Here is a 14,268-nt window from a genome sequence, read left to right as displayed (position 1 = left end):
ATTAACCCCACCGCTATCTGCTGTCACTTCCTCTCGATTCTTGCCGTGTTCCGGGGCTCTGAAGTTGTTTATGTTGATGGCTCTGGCTGATGGTAATGTTGGCTTCGCCTATGCCCACAGAGGCCATATTGAATAGCATTCCTTGCCTGCTGGCTGCAGTTTATTCACTGCAGAGCTTGTGGCCCTGTCTCGTGCACTTCAGTACATTTGTTCCTGTTCTGGTGAGTGGTTTCTTCTGTTGACTCCCTGAGCAACTTACCATTTATCAACCAGTGCTACCCTCGCCATCCTTTGGTAGCGAACATCCAGGAGTCTCTCTCTGCCCTGGAACGGTCCAGTCGTTCAGTGGCGTTTGTGTGGAACCCAGGATATGTCTGAATCCCAGGCAACAAACTTGCTGATAGGCTAGCCAGAAAGGGTACGTGGAAACTGCTCCTGGACATGGGCATCTCTAAAACTGACCTGTGTTGGGTGTTATGCTGCGAGGTTTTTCGGCTTTGGAAGACGGAGTGACATAACAGTATGGACAACTGTGTCATTAATGAGACTGCGAATGTGTGAAAGTCTTCCCTGCAGGCTTCTCGCAGGGAATCAGTTGTCCTTTGTCGACTCTGCATTGGCCATACACAATTCACACATGGTTACCTCCTACGTTGTGAGGACCCAGCTCTGTGTCGCTGTGGCTCCCAAATGAGTCGTCCATCTATTGCTGGACTGCCCACTTTTAGCTGCTCTATGGTGGACTTTTTAACTTTCCCAGCACCCTACCTTCGATGTTGGGTGACTATGTCTCACAGCAGCTTTAGTTTTACATTTTATTCATGAGGGGTGGGTTTTATTATTTGAGCTTGAGTTTTAGCGTATGTCCTTTGTCCCTCTGTCATCCCCCCCCCCCCCCCCCCCCAGGCTTTTAGGGTGGTGGTTTTAATGTGTTGCAGAGTGGCTGGCTTACCTTTTTTTATTCTCGTGGTCAGACAGCCATGGTAATTTCTTGTTTTTAATCCCTTCTCCCTGTTTCTTGTGTGTCTCTGGTACTCTTGTCCTGTTTTGCCCATTGTAGTGTTTGTTTTTCTTCTGGTTCTTCCTTTCTCCTGTTATTTTGCCGTACGTCTCCTTTTTCTTCTTTCCCTTGAGTAATTGTTCTACTAGGAACAAGGGACCGATGACCTCAGTTTGGTCCCTTCCCCCCTTTTAAACCAAGCAATTAGTCCAGATATTTTAGACAATATTATCACAAGTGATATGTATTAAAATTAATCACTAAAAAGAAATAATGTATTTTTAAACAGTCTGTTTTCTGTGAAATCTTTGGTAGGAACAGTGCAGTTGGATGAAGATTGCAATCATTAGATCTTGTTGAGTATTTGCTTATTGTTTAAGTGCCACCTATGTAGTTGTTCAAAGAAAGTGGGGATATGTAAGTGAATAAGAGCTCTTGTAAGGAAACTAAAAATGGGGTTGCCAGTGACGTAGCACTAGGAACTGAAGGCACATTTAATACAAACACAAATGTAATTCCAAACAGAACTGAACTTTTGGGCAGAAAGTGCCACTATGTATGCAGACATCAAATATTCCAGAATACAGATTCAATTTTAAAACGTACAAGAAATTATATAGTATACAGCAAGTAATCACTGGTGATCAGGGTAGAACTGGTGACCCACAGCATGACACTAGTGACTGCGTACCAGTTAACAAACAGTATTGCTCCCTCTTACAGAGAAGCAGTGAGCTGCTGTTGCAGAAGTTCTTATTGGAGTAGACTACAGCAGTTTGTCAGTGGCCCTCTTATGGCAGATGCTCTTGTTTTGGTTGTCACATACTTTGCACTATGATGAAAATCTGAAATAAACACTCCCAAGCTTTGTGGTTGTTGAGCAGGTCTCCTGTATCTAATTATTGTACTTGGGTTTGATGAAGGGTCATAATCCTAGCATAGAGACAAATGACAACAGTATGGCCCAAAGCGGTGCTTCAGTAACTTCTGGTAGCCTTACTGTTAGCACAAATTTAAAAATTCATAGTCTCCTGTCCTGGATCTACCTAGCTGTTTGGTGTTACAGCTCAGTATTTTATGGTGTTACAGTATTACTCCGGGGTGTGAAGGCTGGTGGTGGTTTTCTCATTATCACTCTGAATAATGTAAGGTTAAAACGAGAAAAGTGCGTCCATTGTCTCGGCTCTACTGTGGAGTCTTTCTTTTCTGTGGTGTATGCACAGAGCATAGGATATAGAGCGGCCTTCCCCACAGCGGGGGCCCGGCCAGCATGTGCTCGCCCCTCTGGGCACCTACCTGGCCGGCTGGGCACAGTCCGCGCTCCTTTTTCCTTCCTAATTTTTTCTTACTACCTTATCTCACCTGATTTTCTGATCTCTAGTTGTTAGTTATTAACGTATTCATGGAGATGAACAAGTAATCTAAATAATATAGGCGGCGAGATAAAAAAAACTTAAAAACAAATCAAATTGCATGGCATTACTTTCACTGAAAAACTTAATTTTTTTTAACACATACTATAATTGCTTGCTACTTATATTACTTTTGCACGGCAATAAGCATCCAAAATTACCTGTAGATTATTATGTTTAATATATTCACAAAAGAAATAATGAAAAAAACAAATAGGTTGTGCACAATTATTTTTCATTCTCTCTCTGCACCATTCTCTTCCTAGAAATCATAATGGAAAAGCTGTTTTTAATCCTAGCGTAATTCAGCGTTAATGTCTTATTAATTTGAACATTAGCATAAATTAAAATGAGTAAATAAAGGTGTAAGCTTAATTATTTCTAACAAATTTTTATTATTGGCCTTTGAAATGAACAATTTTTTAAGTCTTTGTCTAATTTTTTGTTCCTCAATATTCTGGTTTTTAACACATATATATATATTTCTTGATTCTAACACTAAAATAGATTTTCCCAATGCTGTCAATTATCCAGTTTCTGTGATAGTCTTCCCCACCATTTGAGAAGTGTGGCGAGTCGACAAATAAATTGAGATTTGAGCACTGGTTGAGCAAACTGTTGCAATAAAAGGTAAGATTGATCTTCGGTCTCCCTTTCAATGTGCTTGTCTTAAAAATGTTTTCACAAATCCTACATATGCAATTCACATCAGACGAAGGCTGCACCAACCCTCCACGGTTTTTAATTGAAACCATATTGACAGCTAAGTGCAAAGGCATCTTTTTCGTTTTGTCCACTGATTGCCACCAAACTTTCTTCACATTTTATTTTCCGCCCTAGGCTCCACACAACGTATCCTCCAATGCATTCCACAACATCCATACTTAACATGGAAAAAACTGGCTCCATTGGTAAGAAGGGTTCATCTTCATCACGTCCCCTTGAAACTTCTGCGTCCAACAAGCTTGATTTAGGTGTAGACAGATTTATTTTACCTTCACAGCTTAATTTAGCTCCAATTCCAAGTCCCAAAAGGTCAATTTTATCAAGTGGTATTACATTTCCACTGCTAACATCACTTTCATGCAACTGCTTATGCACAATAATTTTCCTGAACAATTGGCAAAACTCGTAAGCGTAAGCACTTGGGTTGTCGTTGTTTTCTCCTCTCCTTGTGATATAGCAGAACAATATCTTGACTTATTTTATACATGGGTATATATTTCAGCAACTTCTCCTCTTTTATAAGTCTGACATACATTCTGCGCATGCTGTTGATGCATATCAGGAAACCCATAAAACCAGTTTTACGGGGACCATTGAGTACTAATCTGCCCTTTTTTTTTTGTTTTTTTTTTTTCGTTGCAGAATGTAAGTTTCTGCTCTCTCTAAAGTTAGACAAACATCAAGTTCATTATTTTCATTTATTGCTAGTTTTAAATATTTTTCTCTGTTAGTTCTGCAATTTAGTACATCAAATAAATCATTAAAAATATTTACAAATTTGATAGTTCCATCAGTCTTAGAGGCCTGGAATGCCTTTCATTTTACAATATTTCAGTGCATCCACCACACTCCTAAGCAACTAAGCTGCTAGCTTCACTTTAATTTTTTGATTTTTGAACCAGACATGCTGATTTTTTATTTTATTAGCCACACTCATACCTTCCATTTGTTGCAAATGTAACAGTTTATCGAAGACTTTCCAGCATGTACCTCTCCCATCTGAGTCCACTAATTCTTGCAAGTCATGGAGAAAATAGCGTTCTAACTTTAGCATGTGTGTTGGGTCGAAAAACACATTGATGTGATGAGGTCCTGTTTCGAAATGCGTTACCAGCTGCTTGGGGTCTTTAAAATTACAACCAAATTTTCCAAAACACGCAAAATTAGATGAAGTACCATCACAGGTGACTGAGACGAATTTTATGTTTATGTCTGACACAAGTTGCAAACTCTGAGAAATTGGACAATAAATTTGTTCGCTGGTGATCCCTTTAATGAAGAAGTAACCCAAAGGAATTTTCCACAATCAATTGATGCACACACGAGATGAATGACGAACACTTCATTGGCAATTGGGGCTCCGTCGTCCGTATTTCCACATCCGAGGTCCATGTATCCATACAACTTTTTTCCATCCCAATCAATATACTGTCGAATGGCCATTGAATCGAATATCAAACTGCACACAAGTCCATGATGAAGTTTGCATTTTTCTTTCAGTACCCAGAAGACTTCTGAGCTGAAACCTGGTTCAGCATTGATGGAAGAAAACCACTTAGCAATTGTTTGTGGATGCGGCAGGCAAGTCTGAAAAGTGTGTCGTACAAAGTTGTAAGGCTTAGGAGATAGGAAATGCATCGTCGTGGCGAAATTCCATACGCTTTTCTGCACAAGACACAATGATGTTGGAGAAATGTTGGACAACATATCGCCGTGCTCTGACTGAATAAGATTTTTTCTTTTTAGTTCTTTAACGATATCTGTTAAACTAGTCACTTTTAATTGCAGTCTCTTTTGTTTCAGTTTCATATTCCGCAGTTTTTTTTCTAGATTCATTTAGTTTTGTTGGGTCTTTTCTAGTTTTTCTTTAGTTATCGTTAAATCAGTTTTTGGTACTTTTTTGGGCACTGACGATGGAATAGGCGAAGTAACACGTTTGAGAACTCTTCTTACCTTTGAAGCTGATGTTGATGGCTGTAGATGTGGTGAATGTGAACTAAATATCGATGGAACTGCATCTTTTTTCAAATATCTTCGAAAAGGAGAATAATTCTCGAAGTCTTTCTCGCTGAAACGACAGCTGCAGATACAGCTGTGAGTTGAAGGTTTCCAGTTGTCTCTTCTGATCGCTTGAATCCATTTCTACTTCAGTTCTGGATCGTTAGGAAAGTGGCGGAAAGAAATTCTTCTCCTCTCCATATTTTTTTCTTCTACGGTTATTACAACCATACGCCACACACATGCCCGTTCGAAAGCAGGAAAATTTTCGCGCACAACAGCAAAATCTCACACAATAACAACTCGTCTCCGACTCTACACCGAATCAACAATGGACTGAACAATGAAAAGCTCTAGACTGCATACCTGTTCACATAAAGGAAGGAATTAACGGTACCCAGGCAGGAACGGCGGCGCAGGGCCCCAGCGCGGTAGGTGCCCAGGGAGGCGGGGTTACCTGGCGCGTACCCCGAAGGCCGCTCTATATCCTTCTATGCTCTGTGGGTGAATGTGAATGTCATGACAGGTAGTATTGTATTCCAATCTTTAGACATCTTTGTACATATCTGCTAAGTTCTTACTAAAGGCTTCTGTGAGGCCATTCATTGGTGGGTATGTTGTAGTGTGAAATTACTTCTGATACTAGTCTTGACTGGGTAACTTTTCTGTGGTTAGAAATCACATGGGGTGCTCCAGGCCTGAAAAATCGTGTTCTACAAGGAACTTGGCAATTTATGAAGTGTCACTAGTTGTTCCAGCTTTGGTGCCAGTGTAGTGGGTGAGGTAGTCAATGCACTTGATTCCCTAAGGGGTTGACTGCAATTCAGTGGAATGGTGCTGCTGTTTAATTTAAATTGTCCTTCAATTGGTTCTTCCTCAAAGGCCTATATGGTTTCAGCAGTTCTGGATCTTCTTTCTGTTCAGCAGCAGTGTCATGCTTTGTAGCAGTGACTGAATTTCATCCATGTTGCTGTGTTCTATTAAATGATTCCTTGAAAGGCAATCAGTGTCCCTGTTTGTGTCCCTTTTCTATACCATTGTGATGTGCTCATAAAACTTTGGTTCACATCTCACCAGTCAACCACACAGATACTTCAGGCTCTTGAGTAACATAGGGAATGATGGTTCATGACAGTGGTGAATGATTTACAAACTAAATATGGCCAGACATTGCTGATGGTCCTAACAACTACTAGGCACTCTTTCTCACCTGCAGAGTATTTAAGTTTGGACTTGGAGAGTACAGTTGAAGCACAAGTTAGCACCTTGAATGTGCAGTACAACTGCACATATCTTATAACTAAGAGGATGGGACGGATAAGAAAACTGCTATCTGCAAGGCTCTTACCTGTGCTGACAGATGTTAGTTTTGTAAAGCAATTTGTCAGTGTTCTGATGAAAGACTTGCGCGTGGTCGGTATTTTCACTTGCTGAAGTCCAAACTGCTTTGAAGCAAATTTAAGTTGGACACATTTTATTGACAGTCATATCAAATTTACTCACTTGTTGCATATGACTCGCAAAAAACATATTTGTTACTTTATATAGAAAGCCGTTTGATAAGAATTTTTGTACTCAGTTTTTAACGTTTTATGCACAGGCCATATATTGTAGATAGTTGTAAGCCCATATTGTAATTCTTTGTGGGCTGCCTTATTCTCATTGCGGTTGGCAAAGAAGTTGTAATTACTGAAACAGCTTTTGTGACTTTTTATGTAGTTGTTTCTTCTGATGGGAAGTCAAATGAAGCTGGGACACAGGTCACGTGTGTGTTGTTAATTGTTGGTCTCATAGTTGGCACAATAATGCCAGATTGTCTCAAGTTGTTACTCTTATTGTGACAAGCATTGAATCGTGTACTTATAAATATATTTAACAGAAACTTTGATAGATTCACCGATTTTATACCGAACATTATGGTGTATTTGATAAACAAAAAGAAGTGAGATTATGAAATGAAAATTCCAAATTATTGCTTATTCTTAGAAGAGTCAGTTTGGTGAATTGAAATTGCATCACCATAGTTGAACTGTTGTTGCAAAAGCAATGGGAATTACTCAGGTGTAAGGGAGCCAGGAATAGGTTGGAAATAGAATGTGCATTTAAAAGTATGGAAAACCGTGAAGAACATGAGGTCCTTAGCTGTTGCAGATGTTAACTGTGAACATAGTCTTTTTCCAGGGTACTGCAATTGAACCTTTATCGGGATACTTGTTCTGAATGAATGTGTAATAAGCGCTTAAAATTTATTTTGTTGTTCCTGTGGCAGCTTACAGCATTTGGCTTATTAAATTGCACAATTTGTTAAAACAGGCTGGTCCATTTGTACGCTTGTTATAGAGCAGGTGTGCTCACTCCAGTGACTCGGAGCCCATGTGGTAGGGGGTGCTAAGAGAATGTGGACAGTGATGATGTAAAGTGTGGCTGATAGATCACAAAGCTCTGCTATGCAGTCGCATTTCATTGTTCACTGCAACCGATAATGCTCTGCAGCGTGCCTGCTCATTTGATTATTCAGAGTGACAGTGCTCAGTGAGCTGGAACAGCCCCTTCTAGAATAGCATTACTGCCAAGCATGTTGAAAGTTTAGGTAGGGACTTAAAAGATAACCATTATGTAGTTTCATAATATTCCACAAGTATGATTTAGAAGATAAATGTTCTTGTTGGTATGATAAAAGGACTATAAATTAATTTTAACAATTTCAATAAAAACTTATTAAATTATTTTCTGCTTCCCAAGGTGATATAATGAAATATTTAAAAATGATTGACACCTCAGAGAAAGGCAGTAGAACGAGAGAAGCTGCATGGGTACGTATTTAGTTTGAAAGATACTATTCGGGAAGATATTGTTGATTATCTGTGGCTTCAAAGAAGTTGGTCAGTTCCGCATTATTCATCTAGTAGTTATAAAGTATGCCAGTTTGGAAAGATGTCGGTACATGCTTTCACGTCTGTGCACCACCAATGTCAGATTGTGGCCATCCACAACTTGGAATTTATTTTTTATATATTTTGGAACTTCATCTGCGCCAATGTTGATGTCTCTTGCAGGTTCATTTCTGCTGACTCTTCAAATTTGTCAAAACCTCTCATTGGATTTCTGTTTCTTTGCAGGAACCTCAGATGTGAGCTCATTATCTTTGAACTGTGGACACTTTCTTGCAACATAATTCCTATCTTCTTGTGTAACTTTGTCTTTCTCAGTGCAGCCAAGAAATTTTAAGCAGTTATATTCAGGATTGAAAAATGTTGGGAGTTTGTGCATTATTTTCCACTTATTGTTTAAAAGTGATTTTGCTTTAGTCTTTAAATCCTTTAGAAATGTGGTTTTGCTCTTGTTCTTTTCTAGAAAAGAGCAGTTTAAATTTCCACAATACACACAAATAGAGAATTGGTGTTATGGGAGTCTTGAGATATATCAAGCATTGTTTTTAAATGCTGCCAGAAAACTTATTATTAAGTCTTTCAACTATTTTTTGTCAAGTATTGATTTTTCTCAGAGAAAATTGCAAGAACCTCAGACCACTGTGAATTGACTCACATGTCTAGTTTACTGTTCCATTGTGTGTCCACAGATCCAGTCAACTTTTACAGACAAGAATTTATTAATCACTGTACATCACTCTTACCATTGACACCTTCTCGAGTCTTGTGCTCCAGTGCGGTATTGATATTCACTGACCATGTGAGTATCTTATATTGACAAAGTGCCACTACAATATTTAGACCTGTCAGTAACAGACAAGACTTTTTGCACAGTGTTGAGTAAACTGAATGACTGTAATATTTTTATTAGTTTGTATTTAATATTTTCTCCAGTTTTTTAAATCTCAAACTCAATCCTAAAGTTTTCCTTCTTCACTGTTAATGTAATGTGCATCCACACCTGTGCAGTTTGCTCTTGCAATATGAATCACACCGTAGAGTGATTGTTAGTGCCCCTCCTACATCACTGAAAACATACCTAACCTGTCTAGAAACAGCTTCATGGTGACAGTCTGGTTTCCATTAAATTTCTCGAAAGGGTAGCAATTCCTTGACACCCTTCTTTGCTCCTGTGTCAATAATGAATTGTGCCGTCTCGAAAAATACGTTTCCACACGCAGCTTCGAAAAGTAAAATGTCTTTGCTGACTAGATTAAGGGAACTTTTTTGCTGTGGCTTCCTTCAGATTTGGGGGGTCTTGAAGGTTTACATCTTGTAGTATCTAAAAAGTATTATACTAGTATGTCTAGTCTTGCACCCATGTTTTAACGATTTTGCAAGTCCCTGATTTGTTTTGTGGAAGAATACACTTTTTTACCTGCTACACGTGCCACTATATCTTTGATTTTTCTCCTTGCCATAGTACATATCCAAATGTCTTCGAAATTGGAAATTTCAATTTGATTTCCCACAATAATGTGAAATAACCATGTTTCAGCGTACATGAAATTTTGTCCATGATGTTCATTTTATTGAAGCACTCTGACTTATGTTTACTCACAAAGGGAGGCCACAATGTTGGGAGCAAGGATTCATTTCAAACTTTTTTAGTAGACCATTAAAACAACATAATGTGCAAGTAGTAAAGTGCACTACTCTGATAATTCAGAGAAAAGAGCAAGAGACGTTTGATATGTATTACGTAATAGACATCTGTGCGTAGGAGCTGCATGCTAGAATTCATAGTGGTCCAGTGGTTAGCGTTCCAAGCTTCAGAGGACGAACTTATGAGGCGACACTTTTCCTCCCGCTCACACTTATTTTTTGTGTGTTTTTTTCATCACAGATCATGTTATTTAATTTATGAAATGTGAAAGGTAATGAAATAAAAAAAATCGACATCTATTTGCATGAAGTTAAAGTGAATTTCATGTTGTTTGGCTACTTACTATTTTTAATTAAATTTAATTATTAGTACAAACATATTTATAACTATTGACGAGTAAATGAGGAAAAGCATAGAAGTTTCCTGAAAATGTATGCCTGTCATGATTTCTGAAATCCCTTATACGTGCAATCTGGTAAGGTACCCGGAACTGCTTTGTACCTCGACGTTTTGGAGCTGCAGACACAGAAGCAGGCCCCCATTTGGTAGTTAACCTGCCTAATGGTGAGACATTGCATACATAGCAAAAACGAATAGTGTAGGTGCATTTTTTTTTTAATATCACAGAGTTCATTCATGTACTACAAATATGGTGGTTTCTGTGGGAATTGAACTGTCACCTCATACACGTCTTATGAAGCTTGAACACTTACCACCTGACCTCCAGGAACTCTTTAATGTGCGACATTTACACGCACAGATACATCTGTTACATAATAGGCATGTAAAACTTCTCTTGCAATTGCCAGAGTAGTGCACCTTACTACTTGCACATTGTTATTTTAATGGCCTGCTAAAGGTGTACAAAGTTTGAAGTAAATATGTGATTCCAGTGTTGTGGCCTCCCCTTGTCATACACTTATGTGATCACTCAGTCACTGCAAAGTATTTACTGAAGGCAGCGGGAACTTGACAACTAGCAACCAGTGGTCAGTCTAGTCATCCAGAACGAGCCTCACAGACCACACGAAAATTAAGGTTGCCACAATGCATAGTCATTAGGTGTAGATACCTTGGACAGTTTAAGCAGTTTTAGCCAGACGGTAGGGATGGAAACAGACTTCCACTTTACATGGACATTCAGACATTCCAAGAATGCCCAGACTTCAGATTTACAGCTACAATTGCAGCAGACCTGTAATTACAATTAATACAATCTCGTTAATTGAGCGCAGGTAACGTAATTTGATGAAAAGCATATAATAAGAGTGATATTGTCGTTTAATTTTTTAGATAGAAAGCAGTTACGTGAGATGTCTGCAAGTGCGGACACATTTATACATGAGGTAACAATTACTGTGCATACATCTGCATCCCCCCCCCCCCCCCCAATGAACCATGGACCTTGCCGTTGGTGGGGAGGCTTGCATGCCTCAGCGATACAGATGGCCGTACCGTAGGTGCAACGACAACGGAGGGGTATCTGTTGAGAGGCCAGACAAACGTGTGGTTCCTGAAGAGGGGCAGCAGCCTTTTCAGTAGTTGCAGGGGCAACAGTCTGGATGATTGACTGATCTGGCCTTGTAACAGTAACCAAAACGGCCATGCTGTGCTGGTACTGCGAACGGCTGAAAGCAAGGGGAAACTACAGCCGTAATTTTTCCCAAGGGCATGCAGCTTTACTGTATGGTTAAATGATGATGGCGTCCTCTTGGGTAAAATATTCCGGAGGAAGAATAGTCCCCCATTCGGATCTCCGGGCGGGGACTACTCAAGAGGACGTTGTTATCAGGAGAAAGAAAATTGGTGTTCTACGGATCAGAGCGTGGAATGTCACATCGCTTAATCGAGCAGGTAGGTTAAAAAATTTAAAAAGGAAAATGGATATGTTACAGTTAGATTTAGTGGGAATTAGTGAAGTTCGGTGGCAGGAGGAACAAGACTTTTGGTCAGGTGAATACAGGGTTATAAATACATAATCAAATAGAGGTAATACAGGAGTAGGTTTAATAATCAATAAAAAAAAAAAATAGGCGTGCAGGTAAGCTACTACAAACAGCATAGTGAACGCATTATTGTGGCCAAGCCCACGCCTACTACAATAGTACAAGTTTATATGCCAACTAGCTCTGCAGATGATGAAGAAATTGATGAAATGTATGATGAGATAAAAGAAATTATTCAGGTAGTGAAGGGAGACGAAAATTTAATAGTCATGGGTGACTGGAATTAGAGTGTAGGAAAAGGGAGAGAAGGAAACATAGTAGGTGAATATGGATTGGGACTAAGAAATGAAAGAGGAAGCCGTCTGGTAGAATTTTGCACAGAGCATAACTTAATCATAACTAACACTTGGTTCAAGAATCATAAAAGAAGGTTGTATACATGAAAGAATCCCGGAGATACGAAAAGGTATCGGATAGATTATATAATGGTAAGACAGAGATTTAGGAACCAGGTTTTAAATTGTGAGACATTTCCAGGTGCAGATGTGGACTCTGACCACAATCTATTGGTTATGAACTGCGTATTAAAATTGAAGAAACTGCAAAAAGGTGGGAATTTAAGGAGATGGGACCTGGATAAACTGACTAAACCAGAGGTTGCACAGAGTTTCAGGGAGAGTATAAGGAAACAATTGACAGCAGTGGGGGAAAGAAGTACAGTAGAAGAAGAATGGGTAACTCTTGAGGGATGAAGTAGTGAAGTCAGCAGAGGATCAAGTAGGTAAAAAGACGAGGGCTAGTAAGAATACTAGGGTAACAGAAGAAATATTGAATTTAATTGATGAAAGGAGAAAATATAAAAATGCAGTAAATGAAGCAGGCAAAAAGGAATACAAACGTCTCAAAAATGAGATCGACAGGAAGTGCAAAATGGCTAAGCAGGGATGGCTAGAGGACAAATGTAAGGATGTAGAGGCTTATCTCACCAGGGGTAAGATAGATACTGCCTACAGGAAAATTAGAGAGACCTTTGGAGAAAAGAGAGCCACTTGTATGAATATCAAGAGCTCAGATGGAAACCCAGTTCTAAGCAAAGAAGGGAAAGCAGTAAGATGGAAGGAGTATATAGAGGGTCTATACAAGGGCGATGTACTTGAGGACAATATTATAGAAATGGAAGAGAATGTAGATGATGATGAAATGGGAGATACGATACTGCGTGAAGAATTTGACAGAGCACTGAAAGACCTGAGCCGAAACAAGGCCCTGGGAGTAGACAACATTCCATTAGAACTACTGACAGCCTTGGGAGAGCCAGTCCTGACAAAACTCTACCATCTGGTGAGGAAGATGTATGAGACAGGCGAAGTACCCGCAGACTTCAAGAAGGATATAATAATTCCAATCCCAGAGGAAGCAGTTGTTGACAGATGTGAAAATTACCGAACTATCAGTTTCATAAGTCACAGCTGCAAAATACTAACACGAATTCTTTACAGACGAATGGAAAAACTGGTAGAAGCCGACATCGGGGAAGATCAGTTTGGATTCCGCAGAAATATTGGAACACGTGAGGCAATACTGACCCTACGACTTATCTTAGAAGAAAGATTAAGGAAAGGCAAACCTACGTTTCTAGCATTTGTAGACTTAGAGAAAGCTTTTGACAATGTTGACTGGAATACTCTCTTTCAAATTCTGAAGGTGGCAGGGGTAAAATACAGGTAGCGAAAGGCTATTTACAATTTGTACAGAAACCAGATGGCAGTTATAAGAGTTGAGGGGCATGAAAGGGGAGCAGTGGTTGGGAAGGGAGTGAGACAGGGTTGTAGCCTCTCCCCAATGTTGTTCAATCTGTATATTGAGCAAGCAGTAAAGGAAACAAAAGAAAAATTCGGAGTAGGTATTAAAATCCATGGTGAAGAAATAAAAACTTTGAGGTTCGCCGATGACACTGTAATTCTGTCAGAGGCAGCAAAGGACTTGGAAGAGCTGTTGAACGGAATGGACAGTGTCTTGAAAGGAGGATATAAGATGAACATCAACAAAAGCAAAACGAGGATAATGGAATGTAGTTGAATTAAGTCAGGTGATGCTGAGGGAATTAGATTAGGAAAGGAGACACTTAAAGCAGTAAAGGAGTTTTGCTATTTGGGGAGCAAAATAACTGATGATGATCGAAGTAGAGAGGATATAAAATGTAGACTGGCAATGGCAAGGAAAGTGTTTCTGAAGAAGAGAAATTTGTTAACATCGAATATAGATTTAAGTGTCAGGAAGTCGTTTCTGAAAGTATTTGTATGGAAGCGAAACATGGACGATAAATAGTTTGGACTGGAAGAGAATAGAAGCTTTCGAAATGTGGTGCTACAGAAGAATGCTGAAGATTAGATGAGTAGATCACATAGCTAATGAGGAGGTATTGAATAGAATTGGGGAGAAGGAGTTTGTGGCACAACTTGACGAGGAGAAGGGACCGGTTGGTAGGACATGTTCTGATGCATAAAGGGATCACAAATTTAGCATTGGAGAGCAGCGTGGAGGGTAAAAATCGTAGAGGGAGACCAAGAGATGAATACACTAAGCAGATTCAGAAGGATGTAGGTTGCAGTACGTACTAAGAGATGAAGAAACTTGCACAGGATAGGGT

This window comes from Schistocerca serialis, chromosome 4, assembly GCF_023864345.2.
Source record: "Schistocerca serialis cubense isolate TAMUIC-IGC-003099 chromosome 4, iqSchSeri2.2, whole genome shotgun sequence".
Lineage (NCBI taxonomy): Eukaryota > Metazoa > Arthropoda > Insecta > Orthoptera > Acrididae > Schistocerca > Schistocerca serialis.
Note: the sequence above shows the minus strand (reverse complement) of the source record.